Source organism: Hippopotamus amphibius, chromosome 8 (genome assembly GCF_030028045.1).
Source record: "Hippopotamus amphibius kiboko isolate mHipAmp2 chromosome 8, mHipAmp2.hap2, whole genome shotgun sequence".
NCBI classification, from domain to species: Eukaryota; Metazoa; Chordata; class Mammalia; order Artiodactyla; family Hippopotamidae; genus Hippopotamus; species Hippopotamus amphibius.
The window spans coordinates 42,354,355-42,375,174 of record NC_080193.1 but is presented as its reverse complement, the minus strand read 5'-3'; the positions used below and the strand labels follow the sequence as shown (position 1 = coordinate 42,375,174).

The 20,820-nt window shown below is 40.1% G+C and overlaps 1 protein-coding gene across 2 annotated transcripts in view; it reads left to right on the top strand.

Annotated features, from left to right (window-relative positions):
* The first annotated feature begins 1,500 nt into the window (after window positions 1-1,500).
* Window positions 1,501-20,820, top strand: part of MAP3K2 (mitogen-activated protein kinase kinase kinase 2) — a 94,678-nt gene continuing 75,358 nt past the window's right edge. For both annotated transcript variants that reach the window (XM_057744767.1, XM_057744766.1), the window contains exon 1: window positions 1,501-1,627. The gene's annotated coding sequence lies outside the window, so the exon portion shown is untranslated. The remainder of the gene's footprint in view (window positions 1,628-20,820) is intronic.

Genomic DNA, 20,820 nt, shown 5'->3' with positions numbered 1-20,820 from the left:
AGAAAATAAACTTCATTGTTTAAGCTGTTTTTGGTCCAGGTGTTTTGTTCCATCCAGCCTAATTCATCTCAACTGACAATTTTTTTAAAAATTAATTTATTTATTTGGCTGCATTGGGTCTTTGTTGTGCTGCGCAGGCTTTTCATTGCCGTGCCTTCTCTTGTTGCAGAGCATGGGCTCTAGGTGCGAGGGCTTTAGTAGTTGCGGTGCGTGGACTCAGTAGTTGCAGTGCGTGGGCTTAGTTGCTTCATGGCATGTGGGATCTTTCTGGACCAGGGCTCGAACCTGTGTCCCCTGCACTGGCAGGCGGATTCTCAACCACTGTACCACCAGGGAAGTCCCCTCACGAACTCTTTAAAGGCAGACAGTTTCCTCTGGCCGGTAGCAAAAGAGGAAGTCAGATATTCAATATGTGAGGGGGATCTGCCAGAAATCCTCTGTTCTGGCTCTGAAGATGGAGGGGGTCCTGTGGTAAGGAATGCCAGTGGGCTCTAGGAGCTGACAGCAAGCTCTGGCTGACTGCCTGCAAGGAAATGGGGATCTTGACCCTACAACCACTAGGAACCGAATTCTGTCAACAAGAATGAGTCTGGAAGTAGATCTTTCCCACGGCCTTCAAGTGAGCACTCAGCCCAACTGACATCTTGCTTTCAGCCTGTGATACTGACCAGAGAACCCAGCCAGGATGCTCTGCAAACTTCTGACCTACAGAACTGTAAGCTAACAAATAGGTGCTGTTTGAAGCCACTAAGTCTCTTGTCGTTTATTATGCAGCAATAGAAAATAAACACATCATGCCTCCTCTCGGAAGTTTTCCTTCACTTCTTGGCACCGAGGACTCCAGCAGGCTCGAGGGGACCGAGCTGCGTGTGTGTGCGCGCGGCACACCCGCCCGGAGCCGGCTGCCACGAGCTTGGCACCTGACACCGCAGCAGCTAGGCCAGGGCCGGGTACCTCCGCACCGCGCAGCAGGCGTGGGCAACGGGGTGTGCGTGGGCGCAGCGGGCCACTGCGCAGGCGCGGACACGCTCCCCTCGGCCGGCGCGCGCCCGCGGCGGGTTCCGCTCCCGACAGGCGGAGGGCTGCGCGCGCACGAGCGAGCCGGCCGTGACGTGCAACGCGCTACGCCCGACGTCACGGGTCCGTGTGTAGTGGCGGCCGGGCTGCCCTCAGCAGCGGTTCCTGACGAGGGTGGTGCGACCGCTGGGTGCGGCGTTCGGGGGTCCTGCGGCCCGCGGCGGCGGCGACGACGACGACCGGGAGGCCCGGCGCTCCGAGCCGCGGAGTCGCCGCTCCCGCCGCTTCTCCGGCCTCGGCGGCGCCCGGCCCGCGGCTTCCTCCTTTCCTGCCCAGCTTCCCGCGGGCCTCCGGGCCGCGGCGGCGAGAAGCACCGAGGGGCGCCGAGAGGCTCCGGCCGGCCGCCACGGTCCACGCGCCCGCCGCCGCGCCCGGCCCGGGCTCCATGTGAAGGAGGGACGGGCCTGGCCCCCCGGCCCGCGCCCGACTCCTCGTGCGCCCCTCCGGCCCCCGGGGGCCCGCAGCCTCCTCCGACCGGGGGGCGCGGTGACAGTCCGCGCGGGGGCGGAGAGGCGGGCCTGCGGCTCTCTATGTCCCCGCGGAGCGGCCGGTACGTGTATGTGTTTGTGTGTCTGTGTCTGTGTGTGTGTCTGTGTGTGTGTGTGTGTGTGTGTGTGTGTGTGTGTGTACGCGCGCGTGCGCACGGGAGCGCGCGGGTGGGGGCGGGGGCGGGGGGGGGGGTTGCGGGCCGGACGTGGGGAGGGGGCCGCCGCCGGCCTGTGCGCTGCTCCTGGGGCGGAGATTTCGCTAGGTGGTTGCCTCGCTCCGGGTGGGCGGATCTCGCGTGCCCTGCATCCTGTCCTGAAGTCCAGGTCTGAGCGAAGTAGACTGCTGGGCGGTGGAACTGTCAGACGCGTACTCTGCAGGGCTTTTGGAAGGAAGATTGCCCCTGGTCCTTGGGAGAAGCAGACATGTTACATGCAGTAAGCGAGAAAGTGCCTGTCTTTGCACTGCTGTATCGTGGTGCACTAGTGATGAGGGTCATGCCCCTTTCTCTCTCCCGACTATTTAGCGAGCACTTACCACTTACTGCGTGCCCGGTCCTTGTCTTGCGTTGTCTCACTTCACCTTCGAAGCCCAGGGAGATGGGTACCTGTCTCCCCATTTCACAGATGAAAAAACCCAGACTCAGATTCAGGAACACGCCCAAGGTCGTGCCGCTTGGTAATCTGGGAAAGCCTTGATTCGAATATGATGTCTTTTCTGTCGAACCTCATTTCTGGGTCTTGCAGAAGTACGTGTGTGAGGAAAATGAGAATAGCTGTAAAGTTTCTTGGGAGTAAATTCTAAGTACATAGGTGGATAGAGTTTACTTGCCCCTCATGTAGGCTGTTCGATGAGTTTTGCTACAGCCTAGCTAGATGATTTTCTTGGCTCTTTTTAAAAAAAAATTTATTTATTCATTTTTATTTATTGGCTATGTTGGGTCTTCTTTGCTGCGCATGGGCTTTCTGTAGTTGCGGAGAGCAGGGGCTACTCTTCCTTGCGGTGCGTGGGCTTCTCATTGCAGGGGCTTCTCTTGTGGCGGAGCACGGGCTCTAGGCGTGCGGGCTTCAGTAATTGCAGAGCATGTGCTCATCATTAGTTGTGGCTCACAGGCTCTAGAGTGCAGGCTCAGTAGTTGTGGCACACGGGCTTAGTTGCTCCTCGGCATGTGGGATCTTCCTGGACCAGGGATAGAACCCTTGTCCCCTGCGTTGGCAGGCGGATTCTTAACCACTGTGCTACCAGGCAAGCCCTCTTGGCTCTTTTTAAAAAAAAAAAAAAATTAGAAGGCGACTCTATGCAGCTTTACCTTTTTTAAGCAGTGGGATTGACTGAACAGAAAGTATTTACCCTCTTATCAAAAAGAAGAAGTAGATTTGGTAAAACTCCATATTTCTTGAAACATTATGGTTTTACTTGTGCAGTTTATTTTTGATGCATACAGGGAACTCACAGTTGGGTTATTTGCTTGAGATTTCCTTATTGCAAAATTTTTTGCTGGATTATGTGGCAATGGCAACACGCTTAGTAATTTGTGCATTAACTTATGCAACATTTCTGAGTACAGTGTCAAAATCTAATGTGTAATCCACAAATGGGCGGAAGACCTAAATAGACATTTCTCTAAAGAAGACATACAGATGGCCAATAAACACATGAAAAGATGCTCAGCATCACTAATCATTAGAGAAATGCAAGTCAGAGCCACAATGAGGTATCACCTCACTTCGGTCAGAATGGCCATCATCAAAACGTCTAGAAACAGTAAATGTTGGAGAGCGTGTGGAGAAAAGGGAACTCTCCTGCATTGTTGGTGGGAATGTAAGTTGGTACAGCCACTATGGAAAACAGTTTGGAGAGTCCTTAAAAAACTAAAAATAGAACTACCATATGATCCAGTAATCCCACTACTGGGCATATACCCAGAGAAATCCAAAAAGAATCATGTACCATAATGTTCATTGCAGCACTCTTTACAATAGCCAGGACATGGAAGCAACCTAAATGCCCATCAACAGATGAATGGATACAGAAGATGTGGCACACATATACAATGGAGTATTACTCAGCCATAAAAAGGAATGAAATGGAGCTATATGTAATGAGGTGGATAGACCTAGAGTCTGTCATACAGAGTGAAGTAAGCCAGAAAGAGAAGAACAAATACTGTATGCTAACTCATATATATGGAATCTTAAAAAAAAAAAAATGGTACTGATGAACCAGTGACAGGGCAAGAATAAGGATGCAGATGCAGAGAATGGACTGGAGGACATGGGGTTGGGGGGGCAGGGGGCGAAGGGGAAGCTGGGATGAAATGAGAGAGTAGTATACACATATTTCCACTACCAACTGTAAAATAGATAGCTAGTGGGAAGTTGCTGTATAACAAAGGGAGATCAACTCGATGATGGGTGATGCCTTAGAGGGCCAGGACAGGGAGGGTGGGAGGGAGTCGCGGGAGGGAGGGGATATGGGGATATATGTATAAATATAGCTGATTCACTTTGGTGTACCTTCAAAGCTGGTACAAGAGTATAAAGTGATTATATTCCAATAAGGAGCTTAAAAAAAATCTAATGTGTAGAATATCATAAAAAGTTATCTTTTAATGGTGTGATTTTTTACGTAGCCACTAATGAGCGTTTATAAACTAACTGAAATTCTCATTTTAGCATTGGCCTGTGCTGCTTCTTTGGTTGTGCTTAGGGAAAAACTAAAGAGCCTTTACATTTCTCTTTACAGAAGAAAGTGTTGATGATTTCCTTTGAGTAGTTCAAGCTTCATGGGTAGTTGCAGATGTTTAAGAAATCTATTGATGCCCAAATCATAGTACTTTATAATTTCTTTTAGCGTATTATCATGTTTAAGAAAATTTGTAGTTGAATGTCTGTAGAGAAAAGGTTGACTTATCTAGTTAAGAAGTGGATGGCTCACAGATTGATTTGTTATTTGGTTAAAATATGAATGTATGTTGAGTCTTGTTAAATACAGTGTCATTATAGAATGTTTATCTAATCATGCTCTCTCTCTCGAAAGAAATAACTATTAAAGATTAATCTCAAATAATTGGATTACATTATAGATTCAATCTTTTAAGCAGTGCTTTAGTTGGAGCTTTCATTCCTAGTTTACCTTATTGCTACCAAAGGGGTAAACTATTGATATATTTAATAGATGCTGTGTTAAAATGAAATCGTGTTTGGTTCTAGACAGTTCCCATAGCTTTGGTTTCAGGTTGGTTTTTTTTAAATTTTTTTCCTTTTAGAATTGGAGCTCTCTTGCCATATTTGCTTTATCTGTAAATGTGTGTATATTATTTTTTGCTGTACCATTTGGAAACTAAGCTGTAGACATCATGACATTTTACCCATAAATATGTCGGTAAGGATGTTTTCTTATATAGCCAAAATAAGGATGTTTTCAAAGATAAGGATGTTTTCTTACATAGCCAAAATACCATTATTGTTAACTTTCTTAATTAATAATTTTTGTTGACAGTTAATAGTTTCTTATTGATAATTTATTAATGTAATCTACTATCCATCCATATGTAAATCTTGTGCTGCAAAATTTGTGCTGCAAGGCCTTTTACGGCTTTTTATATTCAGTCCCACGAAACCAGGATCCCATCAAGGTTTATTCACTGCATTTGGTTATGTCTCTTTGAGCTCTTCAAATCTAGAACAGCCTCACCTCACTCATTTATTTATTTATTTATTTTTTGGCACACGGGCTTAGTTGCTCCGCGGCATGTGGGATCTTCCTGGAGCTGGGATCGAACCCGTGACCTCTGCATTGGCAGGCGGATTCTTAACCACTGCGCCACCTAGGAAGCCCTCATTTATTTATTTATCTACCTATCCATCCATCCATCCATCCATCCATCCATCCATCCATCCATCCATCCATCGGCTGCACCATGTGGTGTATGAGATCTTAGTTCACTGATGAGGAATCAAACCCACAGCCCCTGCACTGAAAGTATGGAGTCTTAACCACTGGAGAAGTTCCATCACCTCTCCCTTTTAAAATGATTTTTTATTTTATTTTATTTTTTTTAAAGAGATCAAGCCAGTTGTCTTATAAAATGAGTCACATTCTGGATTTGTTTGATGTTTTCCCTCATGGTGTCATTTAGCATGTTCCTCTATTCCTCCTACACTAACTAACTGTAAGCTAGGTTTAAACGATTGATTAGTTTCAAATTAAATATTTTGGGCAAGAATAACTATGGCGTGTTACTGTGTACTTTATATTGCTTCCCATTAGGGAACGTATATTGTCAAGTCCTATTATTTGTTATGCTGAGTTTGATCACTTGGTTATGGGGGTTAAGGTGAGGTATATTTTCCCCACTGCAATTGGAAAGTAGTCTGGCATGATAAATTACTACTGTAGTGTTAGCCTGTTCTCCAGTAATCTTTCACCTAATAGTTGTATCAGTTGCTGCATCTGTTGCTGATTGTTGTCAAGGTAACTTTTGAATTTCAGTGTTAACAGGCTTTGTTGGCCTATGGATAGTAACAAAATTGCAGGAATTGTAAAAATAATCTATGCAGCTGTATTAATCAGGTTCTGATTTCGAGGATGTTAAAGATTATTAATTATGAATTCATGGTTATGAATAAAACGAAACCTGGCCTGAGAAGAATGGGAAAAATTCAATGCCTGTCTTTTCCTGTATTTCAAGGAGTTTGTGTGTGTGTGCACGCGCGCGTGTGTGGCGGGGGGGTGGGGGGGTGGTTGGCTGCGCTTTGCGGCTTTTGTGGCTTCGAAGATCTTAATTCCCTGACCAGGGATTGAACCCAGGCCCTCGGCAGTAAAATCGTGGAGTCCTAACCACTGGACCTCCAGGGGATTCCCTCAAGGAGTGTGTTTCCTTTAAGTTTTTCTTAGCCAATGATTTGTTGCACGAGAATAGCCAGAAATGTAATAAAGGGAGAGTAGCTTTACTAAAAAATGTTTTGAGAAAACTGTTTGTTTTCTGGTGTAATGCAAATGAGCACTGGATTGAGAATCAGAAGATCTAAACTCTAGGCCTAATTCTACCATTCTATGAAGCCAAGGATTATAAGTTTTTAAACTTCACTCTGTATTCTCATGTCATAATTATTGTTAGTAAACATTTGTGAATTCTGATAATGAGACATTTTGTTTACATTCAGAGGCAAACTGCACTTTAATTAAGCCAGGTAGAAAAAAATATGTGCAATATGAAATTGAATTTATTTCACAGTGAATGAACTGACATTTAATAGGTGATTGTTTTGCTGAAGGGTTCATAATAGGGCTTACTTAAGTAACACATTTTCTCATAAAAAATATGATTTATTTCATGAAACAAGCTTACATGAAGTTTTTCCACACATCTCTTTTATAAACAGGATGAACTGTATATATGGAAGTTAAAAAACTTTTCCCTTATTCTTAAGTGTTGTGAGAGGTATACTTCCCTGTACACACACATTTATAAGAAACATGTCTGTAAAATTTAATCTTTTGTCTAGGATATCCCTGGGATTTTTTGGGAACATTGGCTGACTGTGTTTCTTATGGTGGTTAATCACATATTTGCTTTGTAACATGTCTTGTTGCCTTTATTGTTACTTAACTCTTGTTGCTTACTTTTTTCGTTATGCATACTTTGTCAGGAGGATAGGGATAGAATTTTCTTTGGAGTTCCTCTGGTAACTAGCTCACCACAGTTCTTGTAAGTGCTCAAGAGTGTTACGCTTGAGATTCATAGTACCATAATTTTAAAAAGCACTGTGTGGTTTATAAACTTTGGAAGTTTTTCTTAGAGTTTTCCCCCCATTTGTGCAGTTAGTCATTTAGTGTGGACTTTAATAATTAATAATGACACATTAAAAAATGTTTAAGATATGATTTTATCAGTATTCTTTTGATAATTCCCCAGCTGGGTCCCCTCAATGCCACTACTTCAGGCAGAATGCTCCTTGAGCACTCTGCACCTGTCTCTGCCACCCACTGACCACACTGTACTGTGGTCACCTCTGTGTCCTCCACTGGGAAGTTAGCTATTCAAGGACAGAGGCAGTGTTTTGTTGATTTTGGTGCTCCAACACCTAGCACAATACCTGTTGCCAAATGTTTTTTAAATGAATAGGGAATTGACAGAAGAGACCTCCTTTTACAGTGCTCTAAAAGTCTTAAAAGATGGTGCCTTCCTGAGTTGTGTAGGGTGGGAAGTTCAGTAAAATATGTCCATATGCCCAGGAGAAAATCAAGTATTTGTGAACAGCTCTACCTCAGAGGCAAGGCTGTGGAAAAGTTTTTGAAAATTATTAATAGGAGCCAGTGGGAGACTATGAGATATATTTATTATTTTTTAAGTCTTTGAGAACACATTCTGCAGTCTAAGGTGAAGTCAGTTTTTAATTGTTTCTGTGCTGTTGTTTAGTAATAAAGTGCTCCCAACTCATATCATATTTTAGATTTGTGACTTGAAGATGCTTCATTATCATTATTTGATAAGTTTGTAATTACTCTTAAGTTTGACTGACTTGTTTACATTTTAATGGTATTGGTGGAGTTTTAACCCAAAATATGAAATGAAACCAATGTCCTCTAAATTTAAGGAGAGATTAATATCATGATTTATGTGATGGCCTTTAATGTATTTTTTTAAGAACTTTTATTGAGATACAGTTAACAGACAATAAACTGCGTATATTTAGAGTGTACAATTTGGCATCCCAATCTCCCAGTTCATCCCCCCCAACCCTCCCCGCTTTCCCCACTTGGTGTCCATATGTTTGTTCTCTACATGTGTGTCTCTATTTCTGCCTTGCAAACGGGTTGATTTGTATATGGTCGGCATATATGTGTTAATATATGATACTTGTTTTTTCTATAGTCCGCATATATGTGTTAATATATGATATTTGTTTTTCTCTTTCTGACTCACTTCACTCTGTATGACAGTCTCTAGGTCATGATGGCCCTTAATGTATTTTTAAATCAGTTTAGGCATTTTCAGGTAGCCTGTTGAATCATTTGTAAATTTAGTAATATTTTATTGTATAGTATGACATAATGTATAAGAACAGTATGTCAAACAATATTTACAAACTTTCTGATTTGCATAGACATTATAAGGAAACAAAAGAAGTAGAAGGTAGCTCAGCCTTAGCGTTGATAAATATCTGCTTTGAGAGATGGTGCAACATTAACCATCTGATATGTGAGCAGTACCTTGCTGCATTATATTGACTTCACTGCCAAACCACTGTGTACCTGCGTATATAAATCTTGCCCCATGATTTGAGAAAGGGTAGATTAATTATGTGTTCTGAAATCATGTAATGTATTTTAATCAGCATCTCAAAGTTATGTCCCGTAGTCATGGACTGCTGCATACTGCCTTAAAGTTAGAAGGCTTACTCAGGGATGTACCTGAGGAGTTTCTTGCCTAGAGTGTTCCTGAAATAAGTACCACAAACTACAAACTGTATTTCATAGTTTGTTGAACACTGATGGTAGGTAGGAAGCCTGAGTTATTCTTAAATCTGCCATTAATTAGAAATAGACTGTGACAGAGTGACCTCAACATTTCTGAATTTGAAAAAGTTGCCTTAGTTGATTTCTTAACGAACTGTCTAGCCTGTGATTCTGTGAGATCCACAACATAATAGAAAATAGTTAAGAGTCAAAAGAGATTTAAGTTTTCTTGCTTAGAAGGTTGTAAAGATGACAACAGCCAGGGAAGATTTGTTATAGGGCAGCATTTAGAAGATAAATAGCTCTGTTTAAATGTGATTAATTTGTCAGAATGACATCTTTCACTTAAAGGTTTTTTTTTTTTTTTTTTTTACTTAAAGATATTTTATAGCCAGGTACCTTGTGTTGAAGTGTGATGACCTATAGTAGGCTCTCAGTAAATACTTGTTGAAAGAGTACGTGAATAACTTCAGGACTGATGTGATATAGAAATCAGAATTACCCATGGATCAGTTTAGTGATAAAATCCAGGATAGTAAGCATTGAACCCTAGAAAATAACAGAGAAGAACTAAATTATTCTCATGATTGGGGAACCAAGACTAGTGAAACACATTTTCGGAAATACTGTAGCCAAAAGGGAGGGAAGATCTCTTTTGGAAAAGAAAACAAAAATTATTGAAAAAATTGTACATGCAGTCTTTTGTGCCCACTAGAAATTTTAAAATAATTTATGGATGTATTTGGATAAGCCCAAAATAATTACATAAAAAAATAAAGCTTCCTACTTCCCAATGGAAAAAACATTTGGGACAAACCATGCATCAGCAATTTTTTTTTCTCAGAATCTTTCTGTATCCTCATTCTTCCTTTCTCCATCTTCACATCTCTAACCAAAGCATAGAAGTACCTTAAGTGTTCTTAGCTTCTTTTGTTCTTAGTTAATAAATTGGTATTGGCGTTTGTTAATCTGATACCTACTCTAGTGTTTTCTTGTATTTAAATCTTGCTCTTTTGCAAATGGGAGGATCAAGTAAGGGCGATATGAAGAATGGGAAGAATGAGGGACACTTCAGCCTGTTTTCAAAGATGGGCATCTTAGAACTGATAAAAGAAGGCTTCATTGGAGATTATGAAAGGACTGAATGGCCTAGATTTGGTTATGCTGGAAGATCTTAGAAGGGAAAGTTGCAGAAATCTTCCTCAGTAGACTGGGGGAAGGCCTGAGTAGTTGCGTGAGTTAGGGTTCAATCACAGAAGCAGAACTGCTGTGGTATTATGGAATTAAGGGATTTGTGAAAGGAGGAAGACCTTACTGAGTTGTGGGAGAAACTTAGAAATCAGAGTCTGTAAGGGGGAATTGGCTGATCGGAGAAGTCACTAATCAGCCCTCCTGAAGCAGTGGTGCAGTGGGCAAGTGAGAGTTTGCAGGTGAATCTGAGAAGCTAGGTGTGCCCAGCTGCTGGAGTGGGACCACACAGTAGAGTGGTAGAAAGTATGGAAAGCTGTTGCCTCTGCAGTCAAGCTTTTGGTGGTGGGTCTGAGGTTGCTGTTTGGTCTGCAGGGTTGGCAATCAGGAAGAAGAGCTGCATGCAGTACAGAGGAGAGCAGAGACATGGTGAAATCCCCTGGCAACTCTGCATCGGTCTATCTAACCATAATCTTCAGAGAGTAATTTCTGTCTTTGACCAGCTCTAACCTGGAACCATGTGGGAAGAGGATTTTGGGAAATGTAGTTTGTACTTAAAAGTCCACATAGTACAAACTGTCACAGCAGATGAGAGTGGGGGGTGGGAAACCACAGTGGGGAATGTGATAGTTGTTTGAGTCCACAGTGATATTTTATAGATCTAGGTTCATCCTGTGGTGAGAGAGCAGGTTCTTTAAAATCTCCAAGCCTTTTTCTTCCTCTGTGAAATGGGGAGATGATATCTACTTTACAGGGTTATTGTGAGGATTAAACAAAATGTTTGTAAAGCATTTAGCAGAGTGTCAGCACAATGTAAAGTATTGTAAATAGTAGCTTTTATTATTAGTAGTAATTGTGGTAGTAATGAGAAGGGATTGAGAAATAGTAAGGGAGTATTTTGAAAGGGAGGGGAGAAGTAGAGAACATGAATGGAGATAAGAATGAAGTAGAAGACATGATTCTTACACAGTATTTGAGAATGTTATAGTCAAGCTGCAGAGGGCACATGTAAACATATAGCATGGTTGGGAAGCTGTTAAATAAGGTAATATCCTTTAAGGAAAATGACTCTGTCGTGATGAGTGGAGAGACAGCAAGTACCGTCATTCCAGTGTAGTTAAGGTTAAGTGGTAATGTATGTGAAATTCCTATACACTGGCAGTCCACAGAGGTTAACTGTTTTCCACTTCTTATCATTTATAGAAGGAAAGATGGCCAGATAAGAGGGATAGGGAAGGCTTAAGCTGGGTCCTTGTTTAGACAAGTAGAAAAAAGAGAGGAAGCATTTCAGACAGCAGAAATAGGAGGAGGCATCAACAAGGCTTGTAGTGCTTCATTAACACATTTTGGTACCTGATGACCCCTGTTCTTTGCTTTTGGTAATCTGTTTGTAGTTTCTAGAGATTGTGTTTGCTCCTGCTTTGGCCGGTTGCCCACCTCTGGACCATCACCTATGGTGTGGGACCATACTGAACTAATTTGGTGACACTTAGTAATCAAGTGGGTGGTTGGAGGTGGTGGTGGTAGGGGGGACAAGCCTCCAGAAGAAGGCCACTATGGATGAGTCATTCCTTTTGTAGTCATTCAGTGTAATAATTCTACCTTGTTAGTTTCAGTTCCTTGAATTAAGCACTTTATTCTTTGAATACAATTAACATTTGTTTAAGTTAACCATGCTTACCAGTTTCTTGCTAGCTTTTGTTCTCCTGGAATCACTTTCCTTCTTCATGAAATATATCCTTTAGAAATTCCTCAACTAAGGGTCTGTTGGTGATAAATTATGATTTTTGTTTGTTGGAAGTCTTTAGCTCTTGTTCTTGAGTGATACTTTAATTGTGAATGAAAGTCTAGATTGGCAGTTATTTTTTCCCTCAGCATTTTGAAGATACTATTCCATTCTGTTGTCTCTCATATAATCAGACCTGAAAGACTGTATGGATGTTTTATTAATGATAATTTTTTTATTGTGTTGTTAGAATATATAATTGACATTTAAAAAAATAAATTTATTTATTTATTTGGCTGTGTTGGGTCTTTGTTGCTGCACATGGGCATTCTCTAGTTGCAGCGAGTGGGGGCTACCCTTCATTGCAATGCGGTGGCTTCTCTTGTTGTGGAGCATAGGCTCTAGGTGCATGGGCTTCAGTAGTTGTGGCACACAGGCTCACTAGTTGTGGTGCACGGGCTTAGTTGCTCCACGGCATGTGGGATCTTCCCGGACCAGGGATTGAACCTGTGTCCCCTGCATTGGCAGGCAGGTTCTTAACCACTGTACCACCAAGGAAGTCCCTACAATTGACTTTTTAATAAAAGTATTCACATTGGTTTTTCTTTTTTCTTTCTATTTTAATTTTTAAATTCACTGAATGTTTATTGAAAATTGTAGGAATGTCTTAGGAATCAGTAAAATAAGCTTTTAATAAATTTGTTATCTAGTTTTAGTTGTTTGTGTGCACAGTTACTAAAATGTTTGACTCCCTTCTCTGTGTTAGCACTGAAGATAAATAAATTGGTCATTGTTCCTATAATCATAGAGCTCCATTCTGGGGCAGTGGAGACAGACGTATTAGGGTGACCTCATGATTTGTTATCCAAACTGGGCTACTTTTGAGAGTGAAAGGATGCTGTTTTAATAATTATCTTGGAGCAACAAAAATAAACTGGGACTATTCTTAGCAAACTGGGACTTATGGTTTACCCTTCTCATGTGCAAATGAGTTTGATACAGTGAAGTATGTACAAAGTACCATGGGAATATTATAGATAATATATTATAAAATATGAAAATAATATTAAACACAAAAGTGTAGGTAGTAATACAGTATACAAATACTGAGGCTATATGTAATTAAATAATGATAGCAATAATACTTTTGATCTTATAGGAATGAAGGATACCTAGATGTCAGCTTAGCCTAATGAAAACATGACAAAAGCCACAGTGGACAAAACATTTTAAGAAATTTCAGATTGGATATGTAGGAGATCATGCCCAGAAATGGGGGAAATGGGGTGCAAAGTGCACAGAGTGGCAATTAAGTTAATTGGAAAAGGTTTCATGAGTAAGTTGTTTTGAGATGAATGTTGGGAGTAAGAATTCCTAAAGAGGAGGGGGAAATGGGTGTTCAGGGGATGAACAGAAGCCAAGGCCCGGGAAGTGGGATCTATCAAGTCCTTTGGGGAAGGCAGGTAGAGTGGATTGACTGAAACAGGTGTGTGCTGTTATGTTGTGGTAGTAAAATGATTCAGATTTGAGGTTTAAGGTATTTGTTAATGGCCTGGCTATTTACAAAGTACTTTTAGGTGCTGTGAGATATAAAGATTTGTTAGTAATGTTTCTTGCCCTCCAGGAGCTTACTGTATAATATGGACACAGCCCGGTACACGTAACTTTTTTACAAAGCATGAAATGAGAGGGATTATGGGAATTGATTTGATGAAAATTGGCTAGCCTTGGGGTTTTATATTGGAGTTTGAAGTTCTGGCAATATATTGCTAACTTCAGCGTTCTGACAGAGAAGTTCTGTGGTTCATATTATTTGGTTTATATGATAAGCAATTTTGATTTATATGATAAGTAATAGAAAGTGTCCGACTCGTGCCAGCAAAACAAGCGTACTCAACGTAATCCTATTTCGATTATAACCCTGGCTGTGATTTTATTATACCAGTATAAGGTATACGTATTTGCTTACTCTTTAAGGTTTGGATAGATTTTAGAATTTTAAAAAGAAATTAGTATAGAATTTGGTATTTTGTTATTTTTAAAATCTGGGAGATTAGCGAAGGGAGCATATTGGTACACAGTAGGCATGGTGGGCTAAGTGATGGTGAACAAGTGAACAAATGGGAGGCAGTATAATATAGCATGTAAGCCTGGATTCTAAACAAGATTCTCTGGGTTCCAAAGCTTAACTTAATAAATAAATAGATGTAGCTTATTATTTTTTTGAGTGTTCACTGTGCTTTGGTATTGTTCTAAGTGCTTTACACATGTTTTATTTAAGCCTTATAATAATCACATGAAGTAGGTACAGTTACTGTCCCCATGTTATAGATGAGGAAATGAGCACTGAGAGCCATCATTGTCATTATCGTCAATGAATTTTGAGTGGCATTTTTTGTAAAGTAATGATGAGTTATAATGACAGTCAGGGTACAAGTACATCTGCATCAGCCTACAGTGATTTGAGACTTTTAAAAAAGCCCAAATTTCTTAGAGTATTGACTAAAGAGCTGCCTCATTCTCCTTTAAGATCCATTTAATAAATGTACAAAAGAATTAAGATTTGTAGACATTTAAAATAAATATCCTGACATTCTCAGTATGAATTAAGAACTAAGAAATAGGGAAAAAAACCTTAATATATCAACTTAATTTTAACAAATATTTACATAATTATTACTATATGCTAGGCCCATTCTAAGCACTTTATGAATATTAACTTGTTTAATTTCCATGGCAGTCTAGTGATGATTATACTTCTATAAATCTTCCTATTACAGATAAGGAAACTAAGGCAAAGAGAGATTGAGTCATTTGCCTAAGATTACACAGCTAGTGAGTGGTAGATGCAGATTTCAAACCCAGGCATTTTGGCTCCACAATCTGAGCTCTTAACCACTGTGCTTGCTATTTTTGTTTTTATAGGGAGCATGACCTGTTGAATGTTAAAATGCGGGTGAGTATGCCATAATGTTACAGATTATAAATATATTGTTTTTGTGTAATACTTAAAAAAGGAGAAATGGTAGAATTTGCTTTTTAGAGTTTAGTCTGCCTTTAGCTCTGTGTTGTTTGATGGAAGAGAAGGCAACCAATATCTATTTTTTTTTTCTTTTTAACAGTTTATTTATTTATTTTTTATTATTTTTTTGGGGGTACACCAAGTTCAATCATTTGTTTTTATACACATATCCCCGTATTCCCTCCCTTCCTTGACTCCCCCCGCCTCGAGTCCCCCCCACCCTCCCCGTCCCAGTCCTCTAAGGCATCTTCTATCCTCGAGTTGGATTCCCTTTGTTATACAACAACTTCCCACTGACTATCTATTTTACAGCTGGTAGTATATATATGTCTGTGCTACTCTCTCGCTTCGTCTCAGTTTCCCCTTCACCCCCCGCCCCCTCCCATACCTCGAGTTCTCCAGTCCATTCTCTGTATCTGCATCCTTGTTCTTGTCACTGAGTTCATCAGTACCATTTTTAGATTCCGTATATGTGAGTTAGCATACAATATTTGTCCTTCTCTTTCTGACTTACGTCACTCTGTATGACAGATTGTAGTTCTGTCCACCTTATTACATATAGCTCCATCTCATCCCTTTTTATAGCTGAATAATATTCCATTGTATATGTATGCCACATCTTCTTTATCCATTCATTTGTTGATGGGCATTTAGGTTGCTTCCATGTCCTGGCTATTGTAAATAGTGCTGCAATAAACATGATGGTACAAGTTTCTTTTGGGATTATGGTTTTCTTTGGGTATATGCCCAGGAGTGGGATTAGTGGATCATATGGTAGTTCTATTTGTAGTTTTTTAAGGAACCTCCAAATTGTTTTCCATAGTGGCTGTACCAACTTACATTCCCACCAACAGTGCAGGAGAGTTCCCTTTTCTCCACACCCTCTCCAACATTTGTTGTTTCCAGACTTTGTGATGATGGCCATTCTGATTGGTGTGAGGTGATACCTCATTGTGGCTTTGACTTGCATTTCTCTGATGATGAGTGATGTTGAGCATCTTTTCATGTGTGTGTTGGCCATCTGTATGTCTTCTTTGGAGAAATGTCTATTTAGGTCTTCTGCCCATTTGTGGATTGGGTTATTTGCTTTTTCGGTATTAAGCTTCATGAGCTGCTTGTATATTTTGGAGGTTAATCCTTTGTCCGTTGTTTCGTAGGCAATTATTTTTTCCCATTCTGAGGGTTGCCTTTTAGTCTTGTTTATGGTTTCTTTTGCTGAGCAAAAGCTTTTAAGTTTCATGAGGTTCCATTTGTTTATTCTTGATTTTATGTCCATGATTCTAGGACCAATATCTATTAAATTAGAACCTCTATGTCAGGTATTTGTGTTAGGTGCTATACGTATCATCTTATTCAGTGCTTAAAGCAAACCTGGAATATGACCTCTGATATCTTCATTTTATAAACAAGACCGTGAATACTCTGTGTTCTGAATGGCCAGAGTTTTGAATGCAAGTCCCTGTGTGTCTCTAAAACATTCTGCTATAGTACTCTGCTTCCCAAGGAAATGTGAAAACTCAAATTTGATTTGCCAGATAAACTACATGTTCTTTTGAAATGTCAACTCAAGAAATAATAAAACATTTTATTAACTAAAAAATGTTTTAGAACTTGATAGCAGGGAGCAAAAATATCCTAAATATGATGATTATCATGACAACAGGGACCACTAGTTGGACATTAGATTTTTCTCTGCCTTTCTGAGGATGTGCAGGCCTGTGTACAAATGATTGCCACTTTATATGAGGTGATCATTCAGCCAGTTTGAAATTACTTTAGAGCTAGGGCTATTAATTTTTTTTTAAGAATTAACCAAATTTATTGCATCTGGGTATTTTCTTTTTATTTTTTAATATTTAATTTATTTGGTTGTGCCAGGTCTTAGTTGCAGCAGGTGGGCTCCTTAGTTGTGGAGGGCGGGCTCCTTAGTTGCGGCTTGCTGGCTCCTTAGTTGTGGCATGTGAACTCTTAGTTGCAGCATGCATGTGGGATCTAGTTCCCTGACCAGGGATTGAACCCTGGCCCCCTGCATTGGGAGCACGGAGTCTTTAACCACTGTGCCAGCAGGGAAGACCCTAGGTAAGTATTTTTTTAAATCATTCTAGGAGGCTATGTATTGTTGTTATTACTTATGTCATTACTTAAAATGTTTTGGGAACACTTTTAAAGTTCTCTTTAAATTTGAATTTTAAATGATTTTGAGTAGATAATATGGTACAAAGTTCAGAAATTATGAAAAGGTACACAGTGCAAGTCTCCCTTCCCAGCTACCTAGTTCTTCCTAACTGGAAGTGACCAGTGTTACTAGGGAAATACTCCTTTGAAATTGTCTTCAGAATTTTTGAATACCTGAAATTGGGATGTGTCTGACAAATGATGGCAGATTTTCTTTTTTAAGAGTCAGAATTCATTTGTAGTCTGGCAAATAAGGGGGCTACCAGTCTGTGTAACATTTTTAAAAATCAAAAGCAAGGGATATCTGTAAGGTAGTAAGAGTTGTGTAACTTATAAATTGGCTTAAAGTCAGTGGTCAGAGTTGCAGTGCTAGTAGCACTGTAGAATAAAATTTGTAGCTAGATTGAGATAATTGACAGACTGCACATTTAAAGTATGTGAGTTGGTAAAATTGGACACATGTACATAGCTGTGAAACCATCACTCCATCAAGATAGTGAACATATCCACCCCACCCCCAGAAGCTTTTTCATGCCCTTTTGTAGTCCCATCACTGTTTTGCCTCTTTCCATTGTCCCTAGGCAACCAGTGATCTGCTTTTTGTCACCATAAATTAACTGTTCACCTGGTGATGGATATTTGAATTTCCAGTTTGGGGCTATTACACATAGTGCTGCTATGAATGTTTGTGTACAAGTATTAGTGTGGACATATGCTTTCATTTTTCTTGAGCAAATACCTAGGAATGGAATGGGTGGGTTGTCACATTTTGCCAAACTTTCATAAAGTGGTTGTACCATTTGACATTCTTACCAGCACTGTGAATGTTTTTGTTGCGCAGCATCCTTGCCAACACTTCATATGGCCGTTGTTTTGGAATCTCGTTGTGTGTGTGTGTATGTGTGTGTGTGTGTGTGTGTGTGTGTGTTTCTCCCCTCCTTTCTGAAGGTGAAAGGGAAGGAATTTTAAACTCTTTTTTGAGCAGTTTTAAGTGTATAGAAAAATTGAGCGTGAAGTACAGAGTTCCTATCTACCCCCTTACTCCCTCCTGTTTTTCCCCATTATTAACATTTTGCATTAGTGTGATGTTGATGCATTTGTTACATTTGATGAGCCTGTATTGATACATTCTTATTAATCGAACTCCATAGTTTACATTAGGATCCACTCTTTGTGTTATGTATTGTATGGGTCCTGACAAACTTATGACATGTTTATACCATTATTACAATATCATACAGAATAGTTTCACTACCCTAAAAGTCTGCTGTGGCCCACCTATTCATCCCTTCCTCCCTCCCTGGCTGTCACAGGCAGCCACAGGTCTCCACAGTTTTGCCTTATCCAGAATGTCATATGGTTAGAGTCATACAGTATATAGCCCTTTTAGATTGGCTCCTTTCACTTAGTAATATGCATTTAAGGTTCCTCCATGTCAGTTTCATGGCTTGACAGCTCATTTCTTTCTAGCACTGAATATGCTATTGCTTGAATGTATCACAGTTTATTTATCTACTGACTTAAAAAAAATCACTCTCATTACTGTATGAGAGTTTGGAGTGAAAAAAGGCTGATTAGATGGAAAGGTATTGCAGTAATTCATGTAAGAGATGATCATGCCTTGGAATGGAGTGATAGTGGTGGAGATATGTATTTAAGGAGAAGCTAACAGGATTTGCTGATGGGTTGGAATATAGAATGAAAGAATGAGAGGAATCAAGGCTGTCCCCAAACTTTTGTCTTGAACAACTGGAAAAATAGAGATGCTTTTTTTGTAAGATAGTGAAGACTGGGGAGGAATAGTAATGTTTATATTTTCCCAACTTTGTTTGTTTAAAATTTTTTCTTTAGAAATTTCCAGAAGTTGCAGAAATGGTTAAAAAGAAGTTTCTTTTCTGATCATTTGAGAGTAAGTTGCCAGCATGAGGCCCCATCACCCCAGAACACTTAGTTCGTAATTGCTATCAGCAAGGACATTTTCTTACGTATCTGGAATACAACCATCAAGATCATGAAGTTAACATTGATAGAAGAGTATCATCTAATCCACAGAACCCATTCAGTTTTTGCCAGTGGTTTCAATAATGTCCTTTTTAGCAAAACAACTCAATCTAGGACTATATTTTGTATTTAGTGTCTCTTCAGTGTTTTCCGTCTGAAACAATTTTTCCATGTTTCCTTGACTTTAATGATCTTGATAGTTTTAAAATTTATAGAGAAGTTAACTCTTAAAATATTCCTCAGTTGAGGTTTGTCTGATACTTCCCCTATGATTCAATTTAGATTATATATTTTTGGCAGGAACATCACAGAGGTGATGTGATAGTCTTCTCAATGCATCCTATCAGGTATAAGTGGTTTTAATCATCATTACTGGTGATCTTAATATTGATCACTTAACTAAGCTTTCTGTCAGATTTATACACTAAAAAAGGTAGTTTTTTCCTTTGTAATTAATGAATATTGGGGGAAAAGGTATTTTGAGGCAAAATATCTCATTCCTCATCACTTCACCCACTAGTTTTAACATTTATTGATTTTTCTTGGCTGAATTATTACTATTGATGATTGCTAAATTATGATCTTGTAATTTCATTATATTATTATAATTTATTTACGTTCAAATACCCATGCTTTGCATGTCAAAAAAAGGAAAGGCTTCTTCCTCTTCTCCCATTTATTGATTCACTTTTCAGTGATGTATCTGTGGACTCATGGATTCCTTTTTTGTTCAGTGGATTGTAATCTATCCTTATTTATTTTGAAACCCAAATTGTCCCATATTTGGCTAGTGGGAGCCCCTTAAAGGTGGTTCCTGTGTCCTTTTGACATGTCCCATGATTCTTTGTATATTTTCTTTCTGGCACAGTTTAAGATGTTCTAGGCTTACCTTGCAGTTACGTGATTCATACATGGAAATAACTCATATTTTCAATGAGCCCTCATTCCTCAGATTGGTATTTAGAAACCAACATCTAGCAGGTGTACTCATTGAGAGTAGGATGTCACTGCTTCTAGGTCTCCATAGACAAAGCTGTATGACATGTATAGGTACAAGTGTGTCTTTGTGTACATCTTTGTCTATATCTCTTTTTTCTCTTTTCTTTTTATGTATTTCAAAACTGTGATTTCATGATGGTATCTTCAATCCCAATTCCACACCACAGGGTTCATTCTTTTTTTTTTTTTAAGATGACTATTTTTTTAAATTAATTTACTTATTTATTTTATTGGCTGTGTTGGGTCTTTTTTGGTGTGCGCGAGCTTTCTTTAGTTACAGTGAGTGGGGGCTACTCTTCGCTGCAGTGCACGGGCTCCTCATTGCTGTGGCTTCTCTTGTTGTGGAGCACGGGCTCTGGGCGCATGGGCTTCAGTAGCTGCAGCACATGGGCTCAATAGTTGTGGCTCATGGGCTCTAAAGCGCAGGCTTAATAGTTGTGGCTCATGGGCTTAGTTGCTCCGAGGCATGTGGGATCTTCCTGGAGCAGGGATCGAACCCGTGTCCCCTGCATCAGCAGGCGGATTCTTAACCACTGTGCTACCTAGGAAGCCCCACAGGGTTCATTCTTGCCTTACCTCTTTCTATATTTGCAAGAGCCCAAAGGACATTAGATGGGGCAGTTGTTGGGTGGGTGAAGGCAGGTGTAATAGCAGCCCAGCATGGTGCTATAATTTTTCCTCT